Below are 18,149 nucleotides of genomic sequence, written 5' to 3' on the forward strand. Positions count from 1 at the left end.
TTAAAGAAGTTCTTCCCAGTAAGAGCGGGTCTTTCCAAAAATCTGCCAAGATAAAAGGCTCAATAAATTTTTCAAAAGGGGTTTAGCCAAATCACAGCCGTAAGCGAGCTCTTCCAGAAGATGAGGCAACACTCACACTATCACCCGTTCTCCCTCACTGTCCCTGTGTTAGTCAATATGTGAGATTAAATCATTTTCAAGAATAAGAATTATTATTTCAATAAGAATAATGGATTATTTCAACAAACAGCGAAAACAAAAAGCTTTACTACGCCAAAGTAGGATGTATTCGCACGCTCGTTTTAGTACTTTTCCAATGTTTAAGTCAGCATTTTATGTGCAATCAATAGCTGGCCAGCAAGGGGCTACACCATATTCGAACATCCTAATCTAATGTAAACAATAATAGAGATAGGTAGAGGGCTTTGGTGCTGGCGGCTTCAATTGTTGTTTATGCGCTTGTATGTACATATGGCAGTTATACATATCTACGCAAACAGGATTATGAATCTATAAGTGATCCCATATCTCACTGGCTCCGCGACGGCAAACAATGCTTGCAACATAATCCCAGGTTGCATTGTTTTTCGACCACAATTGCTTAGTTGCACCGTTTATTATCGGTTGTGCCAGCAATTTGCCACAAAGATCGTTGCATGATCGCTTTGATGATCACTTGTTTTGTAAAAAGTTTATTTCGTTGTTGTTGGTGTTGTTGTAAGCAGTTTCGGTTGAGTGGCCTCACAAGCATAGTTACATTAAATGGATATTTTCTTTGTACGAATTTTGTTTGACCGCTTGGGTTGGTGGTTGCAGTTCATATCAATTGTCGTAGATATGATCGCCAAGCCTTGGTGCAAGCCAGGAAGCAATTCCTGCTGTCTTGGTGAATGCTGTAGTAAGCTTTCCATTTGTTTAAATTACAATAATTTCATTATTTCCAAAAGGCATTCGAGTGTGTACTTACTAAAGTTGGCTTCAGCTCAAATGAAACACTTTAGCCGCCAAAATAGTGGTGTTCGTCTATTCGTAGAGTGCACAGCGCCCATTCAACGTCTTTTCGTGGTATACAATCAATTGTATCTGTTCGTAAACGTTTTTGTGCAATTGATTTTCGAAATTTTTGTTTAATTTTTTTCTTATTAGGTGCATACATACATTTGTATGTTCTTCGTACATGCAACGCCTTCATGATTCATCCATTTTCTTCTACTTATAAGAAATAACACTGCTTTATCAATAGGGCCACTCGATTAATGCCAAAACCTGACTTTAGCAGCTAAAAATGATCACCACGACTTTATTTTTATGAGACGTATTGTTAACTCAATAAATTCGACTCTGGTCATTTTACGTATTTGGAGTCAAAAAATCCATGGTTTACCTCAAGGCAGGCCCGACGAGAGGGGGGGGGATCGGATACTTTTTCCCCCGGGCCCGGAGTTTTCAGAGGGGCCCGAACTCGAGAGTAATTCCGAGAAATTTCCTGCTTGAAAAAATATAGTAAATAATAGTTCTACCAGCAGCATGCGGAGCTCATACTCTCAATTTAGCAGGACCCGATGCCGCTGAATGCTGCCCTAACGCAATTACTTTTTTTGGAGTCGTTCAAAAATGTTTCAACATATTCAGTAGTAGTACGATACGATGGGATATTTTGAAAGAATGTGTACCAACTTCACTTCACCGCTTATCGGATACAAGATGGTCTGCTCGAATTGATGCTGTCAAAGCGTTTGCTCAAAATCTACCTGGACTGAGGAAAGCTCTTACAAAAGTGACAGGACTTAATCTCACCGTAGAAACGAAACGCGATGTCGATTATTAAGTACATTAGTAAATTTGAATGTGTCCTAATGTCTTACATATGATTCAAGATTCTCACAGCAATAAACTACGTCAATTTGATTTTACAAAGAAAAGAAGCAACGATTGACGTCGAGGTAAAGAATCTTGAATGCCCTGTAGCAGATCTACAATTATTACGCAGCCAATGGGGATCGATTTTAAAAGAATGTCAAACTGTTGCAAAAGGTTTGCCAAACACTTCGTCAACATTGCCAGCAAGCCGAAAGAAGAAACGTAATGATGAAGAACCTGAGAATTCAGCGGAAAATATGATCGCCGAAGAAATTGATTTCAAGAGGAACACACTTCTCGTCATCATGGACTCAGTTATCACTAGTATTGAAAATCGGTTTACTGCAATTAAAAACATAAACAACATTTTCTCATTCCTGTGGCTATTTCCTAACATTGAAAAAGCAGAACTTCAGACAGCAGCTCTTAATTTTGCTAAAAAATACCCTTCTGATGTGTCGGAAGAAATCTCAATTGAGATGTGTCACTTGAAGAGTGTGTACAAGGCGAATTTTACTGGAAATTCGGAATGTTGTATGCCTCCGTTCGACTTGTGGAATGCCATCACAGCTAAAAACTTGGATACTCTGTTCTCGAACATCTGCATTGCTTTGCGAATATTCTGCACCCTGCCAGTATCGGTTGCCGGCGCCGAAAGATCGTTCAGCGCTTTATCAAGGATCAAAGACTACCATTGTTCTTGTTCAACTCAGACTCGAGTAACAGGATTGGCAACTTTGTATTTGGAATCTGAGTTAGCAAGGAAACTCGACTTCGATGATATTATAAGAGCTCTTGCCTCAGCTAAAGCAAGAAAAGCAAAATTCTAAGCAACGTGGCAGTCATTTTCAAATATTTGTAAGGCTAACAAAATGAATAAAAAATTTTAACTTTTTTCAGCTGCGTTTTTTATTTCAGATCTGCTGAAGAGTTTTCTAAAATTCATTTTAATCAATATTTCATAATTAATTCTATCAAAAATTTTATCAATGAGTTTTTCAATGTTTAAATGTTATATCACTATAACATAATACACATTTTGATAAATAAAAAAAATTTGAAGGGGCCCGCATCTCAAGTTTCCCCCGGGGCCCGAATACTCCCTCCACGGCCCTGCCTCAAGGTGTATCTATACAAGGGGGTGACGTTCGAGCAATAACAACATTTTTAAAATTAGAAATATCAAGGGAAAGAGATTAGAAAATTGGAATTAATGACAAATAGATAAAATTTGTTTGTCGCGCATTCATAACACAATAACAACTTTCCGTACATTCCATTTTAGTGGCACTTCTAAATTAAAGCCGAGTTGAAGAAGAAGAAATCAGCTACAGCCGATCACTCCGCCTTCTATACTTATAGATACGCATTAGTTTAACTACGTTTCGCAAGTAATTCTGACTTGTATTTTTCCATAGTACATTTTTGTTCTACAAACTAATATTATACTTCTAAATTTTACTAAAGAAAGTTACATTTTTCATTAAAACGAAATAAGTAAATTATAAGTTTGATTTAGCATTAGTCTGCTTTCCATAGTCTGTAAGAAACACGAGATTTCTAGATAACTAATAATCGAATAAATAAATAAATAAATAAATAATGCTGATTCTTAAGTCTTGGGTTGGGGAATAAGTTCATAGCGTTTTTATATTTTCTTTTATCTTACAATAATTTGTTCGCCGTTTGGCAAAGTCTTAGAAGTCATTCTGCTACGAGTATATAAAACTATGTTAATTGTAATTTTGAGTTATTTAATTTTTTATTAGTTTTGAGGTTTGGAAATGGAGTACCCAAGAGGCAAAAATCAATATTTTTGACACCTGCTCTTCTTTGCTTTTCGTCGAGGTCAAAAAGCTACCAAAACAGCCCGGAATATTTGCTATATGTATGGAGAAGGAGCCATAGACGAGTCTACAGAACGGAAATGTTTTGCAAAGTTTAAAAATGGCGATTTTGGCGGAAGGCAGCGGAAGGCAGCGGAAGGCCTTCTGAATCGATAAAGAACGTCTCAAATCACTTTTAAAACGGTAGTGAATTGGCGAAAAAAATGAACTGCGATCATAAAACCATTCTCAATCACCTTCATTTAATGAGCTTTACTGAAAAATTGGGAGCTTGGGTGTCTCACGAGTTGAACAAAAAGCAAAGAAAGTCGCCTTTGAATTTCACCTCAGTATCTCGCCCGCCATCGAGCAAGACGCGGTCATAAACAGCGCTTTTTGTACCGAATCGTCACGGGAGATGAGAAATGATGCTTATAAATCAAATGAAGCAAAGAAGGGAGTGGGAGACTCCTGGGGATACGACAAAGCCGAGAGTCATCTTCATATTCGACTGAAAAGACCTGATCGATTTGGTCAAACCAAGTCGTCAAAGCTGCACTCCAAGAGCTCGAATAGGAGGATCTTCAGCATCCGCCGTATTCTCCGGACCTTACACTAACCGATTACCATCTTTTCCGCTCCCTGTCAAACCATATGAAAGGCGTTACCTTCGATAACAAAGAGGGCCTTAAAAACTGGCTCAACAACTTGTTTGACACCAGACTAATCGATTTTTGGCGGAACGGCATCAACAAAATGGTCGAGAGGTGGGAAGGTGAGAGGCTGTAAACAGCAACGGCGAATATATAATTGATTAACTTATTGATATAATTATTGTTTTTTGTTAAAATAAAAGTCTTCGGTAAAAACGCTACGAACTTATTCCTCAACCTAATAGAATATACTTGTATTTCTTTTTATATTCGCTCAGCTCCAGATCCTTTCCATTTCTTTCTTTCTCTAGTTTAGAAGATATTGAGCTACATATAATAAGTACGACTTTCAAAATCGAGCTATGCAAAATGTGCTCTCTCTCTCTGAAACAAATTCACTTTCAAATTCGATCCGCCTCACTCTTTTATTGGATGGATCAACTATTAACTTTTTGAATATTTACTAATTCTTAAGGTATCTTCATTAAGGTATTTACTAATCTTAGTAATTCAGTAAGGAATTGTTTTTAATTTGACTAAAACAAATAATATTTAAATAAAAAAAAAAACTAAAAAATAAACGCTTTGCTGATAAATCCGCTGATACGTGTGTTAGTTTTAGAATAATGAATGTTTCGCGTTCATTTTCTTTTCCGTGTAGATTTTTTGCGTCTGTTGCTTGATTTATTCAATAATTCGGAATATCTGGACAAATTGGCAAACATTTGCTTCAACTCTTTTTACCTGCTGAACATCTATAGGTAAGCCCTATCAGTAAGCCCTATCCAGTGTATTTGAAAAAGTTGTATAATTCCGCTTAGATAATAAATAGGCAATTAATTTGCATATTACACTTACATACACACTCGTATGTACATAACTTTTCACTGACGTGACTTAACAAAATTTTCGGTTTCTCAGTCTCACATTTTTGGTTTTCTCACACTTGCTGGGCGTGTGAAAGGCATTTCAGCTATTTAAAAATATTCGACACGGCGACGACACGCCACTCTCAGCTTTATTAACGTTGTGTTTTTAATGAATTGTTCGCATACTCGTATGTTTACTAACAATTCCAAGTAATTGCCATAGTTTGACTAGAGGGTGAAATAATGGTGGTGGCGGTCTTTAATGCTGGTCAATCAGACGGGATGTCCGGTTTTGAATTCAAACACAGTAAAGAGAAGCAGATGAAATAAAAATCAGTGTGTGAATGCCACAAGGTTAATATGAGAATGATGGTTGGAATTCTAAGCTTTCTCGTCCCAGCAGAGAAATACAGTAGTGCTGAGCTGCTGGTGGATTTAAGAAAGTAAAAGTGCTAGCATATTCTCGTTTTTATATGACGGCACAAGGAATATCAATTGCATTTTTGGTATTGTACTTATAGACATATATATATATGTATATATATATATATTGGTCGCCTTATTCCACCCAAAATAACAGAAGGGGTGTTTTTGGGCGCTCTGCCTATCGCTATCGCGCCTTCTTATAGAAAACACCATTTCTGTTGTTTTGGCGGAATTAGGCGGTCATAAGTTTGATATTATGTGGGCATGAAAATTTTTAGCTATTCAATCTGGTGTCGCCATCGCTTTGTGTGAAGAAGCAGAGTCTTGCCGAAGGATGTATGGCCATCAACGCGTACACTAACAATTCAGGGCTCTAGATCATCGATACATACAGCAGAGTCCACTCGAAATCTTTGAGAAAAAAATTGTGGTGGCATACAACTCCTTTGTTGTTCATAACTCCCTAAAACCATAACTAAAACCGCTTTGTGTGCATGACAACAGGAACCTTTATAGGATTTGAACATATGTCATATATCGTCACATATGCCATATGCCACTTCTGCAGTTGGTCTTTTGGTCTTGGTCAACATTTTTTCATCATATCTCGCAAGCAAACAGAAACTAGTTTGACAAAAAAAAACTTAATAAAATTACTAAGCAATGGAAAGTTGCTCTGGGAGAGGAGAGAAATGCTGAAATGCACGAATATTTATCTGGCATGTCACCAGCTGCAGCTGTTGACTATTCGTTATGGAAAGCAACCGGAAACATATCGCAATCAACTTCGTACATTGCACCAATAAAAACTTCTGGTAGTCAGTGAACAAAACCGACGAAGTAAAAGCGACTGAATTCGCCAAACTTCTTACACAAGTCTTCGAACCCTTTCTGAGTAAAGATATAAAATGTGATAAAGAAATATACGAATATTTTTCAAGCCCGTTTAAAATGGATTTTCCGGTGCCTCTCTTTACGTGGAAAGAACTTGAAGCCACAATCAACAAAACCACTAAGGCAAGCAAAGCACCAGGTTATGACCTCATAACAGACAAATTACTAAACGAGCTACCTACTCACGTATACAAGTTTATTTCATATATACGAGGTGTGTTCAAAAAGTATTGTGAATTTTGTGTTTTTTTTTTAAATTATTTATTTATTCATTAATATCTACTTTGTCCCCTTCAAAGTAATCCCCATGAGATATTATACACTTGTGCCAACGTTTTTTCCAATCTTCGAAGCACTTCAAAAAATCATTTTTTTTTTGTCTCTCCTCCTTCGATGCCGTCTTTATCTTGTCAATCGTAGCGTAGTGTCGTCTTTTCATGGGCCTCTTCAGTTTCGGGAACAAGAAAAAGTCACCGGAGGGCAGATCTGCGTAATACGGTGGCTGTGTCATCATTAGTGTGTTGTTTTTGGCCAAAAAGTCGCGCACAAGCAACGATGTGTGAGCAGGGGCGTTTTCGTGATGCAAGAGCCAATTTTTGTTCTTCCACAAATCCCGGTGTTTCTGGCGGATTGCTTCACGAAAATTGCGCATAACCTTCAGGTAATATTCCTTATTGACCGTTTTACGCTGTGGCAAGAACTCATGATGCACAACGCCCTTGCAGTGGAAGAAAACGGTAAGCAAAGCTTTTACATTCGACCAAACTTGGCGCGCACTTTTCGGTCTTGGTTCGTGCGGGAGCTTCCATTGAGATGATTGAGCTTTGGTTTCCACGTCATAACCATAAACCAACGATTCGTCACCAGTTATGACCCTCTGGAGCAAAATTTGGTCGTCGCACACAGAGTCCAACATCTCATTAGCAATGTTCATGCGATGCTGCTTTTAGTTGAAATTGAGCAATTTTGGTACGAATTTTGCGGCGACCCGTCTCCTTCCCAAATCATTGAAAAAAGTCGAATGGCACGAGCCAATCGATATGTCTAGGTCCTCAGCAACTTCTCTAACAGTGATTCGATGAATGGCCAATACCATTTTCTTCACTTCATACATTTTTTCGTTTGTTGTTGAAGTGCTCGGGCGTCCGGCACGCTTTTCGTCGTTCACATCTTCTCGGCCTTCTGAGAACATTTTGAGCCACTGATAAACGTTGCTTCTCCGTATGACACAGTCAACATTCGGAATGCATTCGCGCGCTTAATTTCGTTTTTCACACAAAATTTGATACAGGTTCTTTGATCTATATTTTTGAATAGGTAAAAATCGAAGACGAGCTGAAGCATGTGCAAGCAAAGCAGCTGTCAACAATTAACTGAACATTCAAAATGGCTGAACCCGTCGGCATGAGTGAGAGACATGAGTACTAACATATCGCCACAAAAAAATCGAAATTCGAATATACGTAACCTGCGAAAATGCAAAATTCGCGATACTTTTTGAACACACCTCGTACAAGTACTTGTAGATTAACAGTTATTTTTCTATAGTTAGAGCTCATCTGTTATCCAGGCTTTGTATTTGTGATGCCCTTAGAACTACACCTACAGATACATTAAATATAATCCTGAACTTACTACCAATCGAATTATTCGCTAGACAAGTATATAGCTGCCAAATCTTACTCTTAGAGTAAGGGAAATAAATTCATTCAGAACGACCCATAAAGGTCATTCGACCATATTGGAGTATTCCTTGTTGGAAAATAGACTTTTGTTACACCAATTGCATTGACTTTAATAAATCCTTTATCACAATGTTTCCTTCGAAGGAAGATTGGGATAGAGGCCTTATTCAAAATGAAAGTGAAATAACTGTCTATACAGTTGGCTCAAAATTAGGTTATACTATAAAGTAGCTGGAGGGATCTACCTCGAAAAACTGGAGATAAAGCAATCGTTCCGCCTACCCGATCACTGTAGTGTATCTCAAGCGGAGCTCACTGTTATTACGGAAGGTCTCACAGCAATAAACACGCGAGTATTATCCACAAATGAAGTCTTCATTTACTCAGGCAGTCAAGCAGCCTTAACAGCGCTGGAATCCGAAACGCACTCGGCAAAAACAGCCACAAAATGCTTTAACCTACTAAATGATGTGTCGCAATACTACAAAGTACATCTTATTTGGGTGGCAGGCCACAGGAATATAGCAGAAAACTGCGAAGGAGATTAACTTGCTCCAATTGGTAAAACCCTTGATGTCCAATTGGATAAAACGTTGACACCTATACCCATTGCCACTTGTAAATTACTGATATACAGAGAAACTATTAAAATAGTAAATACAAAATGGCGAAACCTAACAACATGAGAATTAAGCCCAATTGACATGGCCGAAACTCAACAGTGGTCGTTCAAAATGCCTGCTAAAACTCAATAGAGAGAATACAAGAACATTGATAGGTGTATTAACCAATCATTGTTTAATAGGTAACCATGGAAGAAGATATCCCTTAGTGTAAGGAAAAAGTTGCAGTGGCATCACAATGGGCCTGGGACTAAGTGTGTCATTTTGGCAGCCAGCAGATCTGCCTCCCTAGTTTAATTTTCTATTTATTAGTCCACTAGGCAGACCTTATTTAAAGCGGTTCGTAATGTGGCAACTGCAATTAGCGCGTTGTCATCTGCAAACGTTGCTGTGACGTAATTACGATCAGGCCGTAGGTCATGTGTGAAGATAAGGTACTGTAGAGGCACAAGTGCACTGCCTTAAAGTACACCTGCCTTTATTTGTCGAAGACTTGAATAAGCCTAAAAAAAGGATAATGAAAGTCAACGCTTTATAAGGAAAATATTTGGTTTTAATAAAAATGAAATTCTTCCACTTTATATTAAGCACAAAACACTCAAATTTAAGCAAAAAATCTAACAAAAATTCAAATTTAAATTTGATTAAAATTTTGAGATTTAATATCAATTTGATTGATGACCAACTTACTGAAGCAGGAGACCACGTTTGCAGTATAAAATAATGCCGAATAATTGCTTCCATTATGGCGGTTCGTAGGTTCGAATCTCGGTGAAACACCAAAGTGAAGAAAAACATTTTTCTAATAGCGGTCGCCCCTCGGCAGGTAATGGCAAACCTCCGAGTGTATTTCTGCTATTTCTGCCATGAAAAAGCTCCTCATAAAAATATCTGCCATTCAGAGTCGGCTTGAAACTGCAGGTCCCTCCATTTGTGGAACAACATCAAGATGCACAGTACAAATAGGAGGAGGAGCTCGGCCAAACACCCAAAAAGGGTGTACACTACGTTCATATGAAGAATGTACTAACATAATAAAAAAAAAAGTTTTGCTAGTAGCAACGCCCTCCCATATCTACTACTTCGCAGACCTTATAATTTGTTTCATCAATTCATAGTTGCTCTGCTGGGATGTAACTAGCATTTATGCATGGCTATGTGCAGAACCAATTTTCAACTGGGTTAGTTGTACAAATCTTCACTAACGACAGAAAATAAATTGTCTGAATGACAGACAACAAAAACATACCCAAATAGGGGCAGTAACGTTTCACCACGCAAACAATCACTGAAAGTGAACAGGAAAACGAAATGCAAAACACAAAAACGAAAGATTCCAAAATATTTTCACAGCACATAGAAATGTTCTCGTGTGACTTTCCAACAGCGCTACCGATTCCGATGAGAAGTTGCACGGTCAGCTCCCATGTGGTATGCTAACTATTTCAAAATTAACTCAATTCACAGCACTTAAGCGAATGAAATCAACGCTGGTACAACGCCAGTTGAGTTAAATGATGGTATTAGTGGCACTTTAGTAGGTACCTTTTTTAAGTTGCGCGAGGGTTTGCGCGATCACTCACGCAACACAGCCTACGCGTTCTCACAAGCATTTGCAGTATGACAAAGCGATGGGATTTTCAAAAGAAAAAAAAAAGAAATACTAAAAATGGAAAAATATAAAACAAACACAAATGAGAATTTACTCAGCCGCTTCATGTGAGGATTTGCCTTGTTTGTGACTTCTGCTTATCAATCCGCGTTAAAGCGGCGCAAAACAACCCCCCAACCCTTAATTACCATCGATGATACCTGAGCTTCGTGCGCGCCTACTCGCGCCACTATTCACGCGCCAATTCTGCCGCGCTGGCAAACATCGAACGAGTCTTCACTGCACCGTCAAATAATCGGCTTTCACATTCAATCGTTATCAACCACCCATAATATCATTTGCCGTCAGATCAGTCATTTGGCTGTACGAAGCGCTAAATGCAGCCGCTGACCGCTTTCACTGCGCTCGCTATGCGCGCGCCCGCCACGTGCGCGTGGGAACTTTTCGCTCTCGTTCGAACTTCCATTAGAATAGCGTGTATTTTGGCGTATGTTTTGGTTGATTGTAACTTGGTTTGTCGCTAACTTAGTTGAGTGTTGCTACCTTATTGGATTATTGTTACATTTGAACATTTGCACTTTGTATGCATTTCTATTTGTTCGGCCTGAATGCGCGTTCGATAATGTTTTTTTTTTTTTTGTTTTGATGGGAGAATAATATTTCTCATTGGAATTATTGCAGCTGCACATATTTGCTTTTCATCCAACTGCTCAATAGTTAATCAATTTGATTTGATGGGCTGTGTGAAAATGTGTGCCTCAATTTGATAATTCCCAGGACAAAAGCACGGGTGTATTTAGATGATAGTAACAAGATAAGGCGCACTTTTATGGAACGTAGTAAGTCAATTATTATACCGTGTTAGCTGGGAAAAATTGCATATGCATAAGAAAGATTTTATATAGTAATGCTCCATACTCTGTTTTTTCTTTTCTCATCAATTTAATTTTTTAAATGACTAAATATTTAATATGTAATTTTTAATACTTACGCACTCTATGATATTAATATGGATATCAAACGAAAAAGCATATATTCAACTATTAAAAAAAATATATAGAAGAAATGTTTCTTTACTTTTCAACTTCGTTCTTATTGCTGTTTTATAAAAACTTAAAAATACAGAACTTTCCGCCTCCAAAATAAAGTATACGCAATGCATACAATATAAAAAATCTATATTTGCCCTGGTGAAGTGTCGTTCGAAAATTTCCCGTAAACGCAACCGAACAAAAATGAGAAGTACGCGAAGCGTTTTTAGGCGGTATTTTTATGCACGCATTCGAAAGGGGCGAAATTATCTTGCTCCACGGCTGCAAAAGTGATTAAAGAATCAAAAAAGTTTGTTGTGACGTGGAATAAGCGGTATAATATATATGTATATTATTGGCGCGTACACCCTTTTTGGGTGTTTGGCCGAGCTCCTCCTCCCATTTGTGGTGTGCGTCTTGATGTGGTTCCACAATTGGAGGGGCCTACAGTTTCAAGCCGGCTCCGAACGGCAGATATTTTTATGAGAAGCTTTTTCATGGCAGAAATAGCAGAAATACACTCGGAGGTTTGCCATTACCTGCCGAGGGGCGACCGCTATTAGAAGAATGTTTTTCTTAATTTTGATGTTTCACCGAGATTCGAACCAACGTTCTCTCTGTGAATTCCGAATGGTAATCACGCACCAACCCATTCGGCTACGGCGGCCGCCGTATAAAGTGTACATAAATGTTTCCGAGCGCGGCTTGAAGCGAGTGACGACAAAAAAGCAGGATAAAGTGATCGTCCAACTTTTTAAGCGGATCCTTCTTTGTGACTACGCTAAGCACACAAAACTCTTGCTAAAAAGGGAATAGATGTGAGTGAGTATCAACACCATCGAACGTCGACTGAAGGAGGCGAACATATCTTCCCGTCCCACATCATCATAACCACTGCGTTCAGAAAATCACTTTGAGAAGAAAATGGCGTCACAGTATTGGACTGGCCATCCCAGTACCCAGACGCCAACCCCATTGAAAATGTGTGGGGAATTATGAAAACTCATCTTCTCGGAAAGCCAGTCTACGATTTAAAGCAATTCGTGCGTCAAATTCGCAAAATCTAGTCCTGTTTGTCGATGAGCTACGCAGAAAAGCTGGTTCAAAGCAGAAAGAAGATGACAGGCTATACTCGACAACGATGAAGACTGCACGGTTTATTGAGTAATTGCGACTCGTAGTTTTGTATTGTACATCGAAAAAGAAAAAATTAAATATGTATCTTTTATAATTCATAAATAATCGCGGCCCCTTTTTTTAACACAGACTGTATATATATAATAATTTGGTTGTTTGCGTCGAGCTCCTTCTTCGATTTGTGGTGTGCGTCTTGGTGTTGTTCCATAAATGGAGGGACCTATAGTTTCAAGCCGACCCCGAACGACAGATATTTTTTTTATGAGGAGCTTTTTCATGGCAGAAATACACTCGGAGGTCTGCCGTTGCCTGCCGAGAGGCGACCGCTACTAGAAAAAACTTTGTCTCATTATCCATATTAATATACTTAAAAAATAAGTGAAAGCAATATATCGACTGAAGTTTTGGGTTTCAGAAAGCTGTGTGCACAATGGGTGCCGCATTCGCTAACAATGGACCAATCCAGATTCCCTCTTAAGGGATGGAATCTCATTGGAACAAGTGTATTGATATGCGGATATACTATACTGAATAATGAAGTGTATTTCGAACTGCAAAACTTATTAAATAACCTAATACGAATATTTGTGCGGGTCTCTAACCGACTATCTTCCAGGCAGAAATACATACCATTGAGAAATACATACCATGTGTAAGGTAATGTCTCCGTAGAAAAATGAGAGGGACTCACATTTACAAACTTTCAAATACTCAGGCGGCTTTGAAAGCTCTTCTATCAACTACAATCACCCCAAAAATAGTGCATGTCTGCCTGAACCTTCTTAATATGGTGGGGAACTTCAACAGATTATTACTGGATTGGGGCCCTGGGCACGAAGGACATGAGAAATGAAATAGCGGACTAACTAGCAAAAAAAAGGGGCAAGCATACCCCTAATTGGTTCTGAAACTTTATGTGTACTTACAAAGGGCCAAATCAATGAAATTGTCAGGAGGTGGGAGGTGAAAAATTCCTTGAACACTGGCGAATCTCTATCGGCCAGCGACAAGCGAAACAATTCTTAACGCCGGACAGAGGAATTTCTGATAAGCTACTTTCAGGCCACAGTAGCTTCAGATATTACTTAAACAAAATTGGCCTCTGGTGATGGTCTCAATCTACCTATTCTGTGAAATGGACACTGAAAATTCAGAACACATTATTTTTAAATGTCCTGCACTTGCTAGAAAACGGCTACAGCTCCTTGGTGGTACTGCCACGCCCCCATATAAACTATGGAGCAATAAACCCCAGAATGTGCTAAAATTTTTAAGAAGCCTCTAAATATAGGGTGCCTCAGCAGGCTTTGCACAATAGATGCATTTTGGTCGCAGTGCGCAGTAGCTTAATAATAATTTGTGACTAAGACGAGCACCAAAAATAGGAGAACAAGCTCTACCAAACACCCAACAAAGGGTGTAAGCGATAATTATTATTTTAATTGTTATTAAGAGGCTGGCATTTAAGTCAAAACCATAGATCATCATCATCTTTTGGCTCTACAGCTCTTTGTGAGCTTTGGCCTGCTGCACGTGGGACCTCCATACGTCTCGAACGCTTGCGAGATACGTTGGTAAAAATTAATTTTAAAAATTTGTAAAAAGCTATGAAAACTGTCGATGGCTTCCCGATAGTCAAAAACCGAAAGGGTGGCGTGAAGCTGGAAGCAATACAACATCAGACCTCTAAGCTAGTCCTTAAATAGTTTTCTGTAGTTTTCATTGTACAAAATAAATTCCGCAAATTAATGCACTCTACTATACGAGGGCGGTTCAATAAGTATCCGTGTTAGAAATGAGTACACCATTAAAAAAAAATGTATTTTTCAACATAGTCCTCTTTTAGAAAGATACGCTTCTCCCGGGTTGGTGTCGAAATTCTGTATGTACAAAATTCTAAAAACAAAATTCAGCTTTTTAAAATTCAGCTTTTTAAAATTCTGCTTTTTTAAAATTCTGTTTTTTTAAAATTCTGCTTTCTAAAATTCTGTATTACAAAATTCTGTATTACAAAATTCTGTATTAAAATATAATGTTAACAATGTTAAAGAGGTAATGTAATTATTTTGGAAAAGTGCGCACTTTTCCAAAATAATTACATTACCTCTTTAACATTGTTAACATTACTATTTTAATACAGAATTTTGTAATACAGAACATTGTGGGATATTCATTGTCAAATTTAGGTATGGTTATTTGTTAGTAAAACTTTTTACACAATTTGAGTATATGCGCCCCATTGTTTTTAACATATTCGTACATACCTATGTACATACCTACGTTAATTATAGTTGACAACATTTATACATTGGTATGTACATAGGTATGTTTGCAATCAAATATTACCTGGAGATGAGAACTTCTATCACAAATGAGGAATTACAATTTCACCACACCTGTCTACAACGGTTCTTATATTGTTTGTTTACCTTCTGTTAAGTGCTGACTTTTTGTGAAAGAGCGTGGTTTAATATTATATTGATAAAAATGTCCGAAATAAGAATTTTGAAAACAAATAAAAATAAGGAAATGTTGGGTGTTGATGGGTATTTCTATTATTTAGAAAGAATAACAAAACAAAGGTCATATAATTGGTCGTGTTCCAAGAGAATAGCGTGTCACTGTAAATTTCGATTGGTGACTGAATTAAAAGACGGTATCCATTGTGTGATTAAAAGGTCCGGTGTACATACCCATAGCCCTGAGGCAGTGGAAGGTTTTGTTCGCGATGCTAATATAAAGCTTAAAGAGTTATCTAAAAAACATGCTTGCCGGCTAGCCAGATAATTCGAGAAACCATTGTGCTAACTCCGAGCGATAGCCGTGATGCTTTAGCTTCTAAAATGGCCCAAAAAAGTAAAATAATGCGGACTAGAAAAAAGAAATGGAACATGAAAGAACCAAAAACTGTAGATGATATTGATATGCCATTTAATTTATATGTCCTTGAAGGCGAGCTTTTTGTCTTAGCAGAAAAGTGGGTCGATGATGAACTTTTTATAATATTGGGGACAAAATCTTCATTGGAAATGCTGAGTAGCAGTGACTGCTGGGCTGTTGATGGAACTTTCCATGTTGTTCCTCGCGTTATGAGGCAACTTTTTTCCATACATGGCAGAGTACATGGCGAAATCGTGCCTCTCGTTTTTTGCTTGATGAGCAAAAAAACGTTGAAGTCATATGTCGCTGTTTTTAACGAGTTGCTGACGATTGCAGGTAACCATGAACTAAATTTATACCCTCAGCGTATAATTTGCGATTTCGAAATGGGTATCATATCGGCAATTAAGCAATGTTTCCCAAATACTCAGTTACGCGGCTGTTTGTTCCATTTTGGACAAATAATATGGCGAAAGGTTCAGAAGGAGAGGTAATTAAAGCCTATTTTATGGTTGTGTATGTATACTAAGTAATAGCATGTTCTTTTTATGTATAGATTGGCTCAAAAATATGGGACTTCGGTGGAATTCGCACTGCAAGTCCGAATGATTAAAAGCTTAGCTTTCGTACCGCCAAGCGAAATACCGAATTACTTTCAAACATTACTTAATAACTGCGATGATGAAAGTGTAAAAAAATTACTAGTTTGGTTTGATAAAAATTATATTGATATAAATAATAATAATTCCAAATATTCTCCCGAGTTTTGGTCAGTGCATGACCATAATGCATCGCAAACAGAAACGTTTCCTAGAACACAAAACAATATTGAAGCGTGGCATCGGCGGCTGAAAGTTATTGTTGGAAGAAGAAATTCGCATCTTATGCTAAGTTTGCAAAAGGAACTTATTTTAGCGAAAACTCAAATATCAAGAAAAGAAAATGGAGAAAGCGTTAGAAGAAAAGGAAAATAATTAAAAAAAACAAACAGCTGCGAAGAATTATTAAGAAAAGAAATGAATTAAGTCACACTACATATTTAAAAAGAATTGCAAATATTATTGTAATTGGCTAAACTAAAATATTGTTATCGCTTAAACATATATGTATATTTATGGAATAAATGTTTATTTTGGTACTTCTTGTATGACGAAAATCACAAAACTTGAATAAAGCAGAATTTTTCGCATTAAACATGCAGAATTTTGAAAAAGCAGAATTTTAAAAAGCAGAATTTTAAAAAGCAGAATTTTAAAAAAGCAGAATTTTAAAAAGCAGAATTTTTTTGCAATTTACAGAATTTTGTCACCCAGAATTTTGGAATACAGAATAATGACACGCTCCCGCTTCTCCCAACGCTCCGGCCATTTTTTAACCGCTCCAAAATATAGGATTTGTCGAGCTCTACGTTGATTTCCTCGTTTGAACTAAATTTTTTTCTCGCGAGCCATTTCTTCGTGTTACGGAACAAGAAAAGTTGAATGCGGAGGCTGCGGCAGCAATTTATGCAGCTTGGCGGCGACAACATCACCTTCTTTTTCGCCAAATGCGGCCATGTTTCCTTCAATTTTTGTGAAAGCGGTGCAATAACTCGCTGTAGTTTTGTCCAGCGATCGTTCTTCCTATTTCTAAAAAATCCATGAGGATTACGCTGTTTTCGTCCCAAAAAATCGTTGTCATGACCTTTCCGGCTGATTGGACGGTCTTAGCCTTCTTTGGAGCAGATTCACCGGTAGAAATCTATTGCTTTGATTGCTGCTTAGTTTCTGGTGTGTAATGATGAATCTAGGTTTCATCAACGGCCGATGGACATATAAGTTGACGCCCAAACTAAATGAATGGATTAGTAGAAAGCAACCTAGATTCTCAGCGGACATAGTGGCTTTCTTGCGCACCTCCACCTTTTTAATCTAGCAGATAATTGGATAACCTTGTAACGCAAATGTTGAACTCGAAAGATAAATGGGAAGCAGTAAAGAAGTTTGCAGCAAGGATAGTAGTAAAACTCCGACACTTGGGGTGCGCAAAGCGAATGCGACCGATCTAAAACATCCAACGGGTGTGTCATCCAAAGAAGCCATTTTGAAACAGATATCCTGTAGGGGTGACTGTATTCACGAACAGGCGACAAGCACGAACGCGTAAGGTTAAGCCTCAAGACGAAACCAAACAAACTAGTCGATATCGAGTAACGCTATAGCAATTTTCCGATGGCTCATTGGTCTCGAATGGAAAGTGTATAACCCAAATATACGCAATTAGGAAAGGAACCTGAACGCAGGTACCTGGTGTGTCTTGATGAAATGCTTTGAGCAGTCACATTGTGGAATCAGCCGAGAAGGGGAGAACATTATAGGGGTGTGGGGAACATGCCCCACAATACCTCCTCTGACAAAAAAAAAAGCTTATAGGCTAGCTGAAGTGGCTGTCCTGCGACAGTTAGAGGACCTCTGTGAGACCACCGGGACTATCCTATTCTTACTCTACTTCGTCCCCTCTAAACCATTGTGTGACATTTAAAAAGCTGGCTATACTATCTAGTTTCTTTCGGAGCTCGCTTAATTGATCCAAACACTGCTTCGAAGTTAACAGCCGCATCCGCTTGTTGTCCACCGTGAGCAATCGCGGCATCCATCGAGCCGAACATTTTTTC

This window comes from Anastrepha obliqua, chromosome 3 (assembly GCF_027943255.1).
Source record: "Anastrepha obliqua isolate idAnaObli1 chromosome 3, idAnaObli1_1.0, whole genome shotgun sequence".
Taxonomy (NCBI): domain Eukaryota; kingdom Metazoa; phylum Arthropoda; class Insecta; order Diptera; family Tephritidae; genus Anastrepha; species Anastrepha obliqua.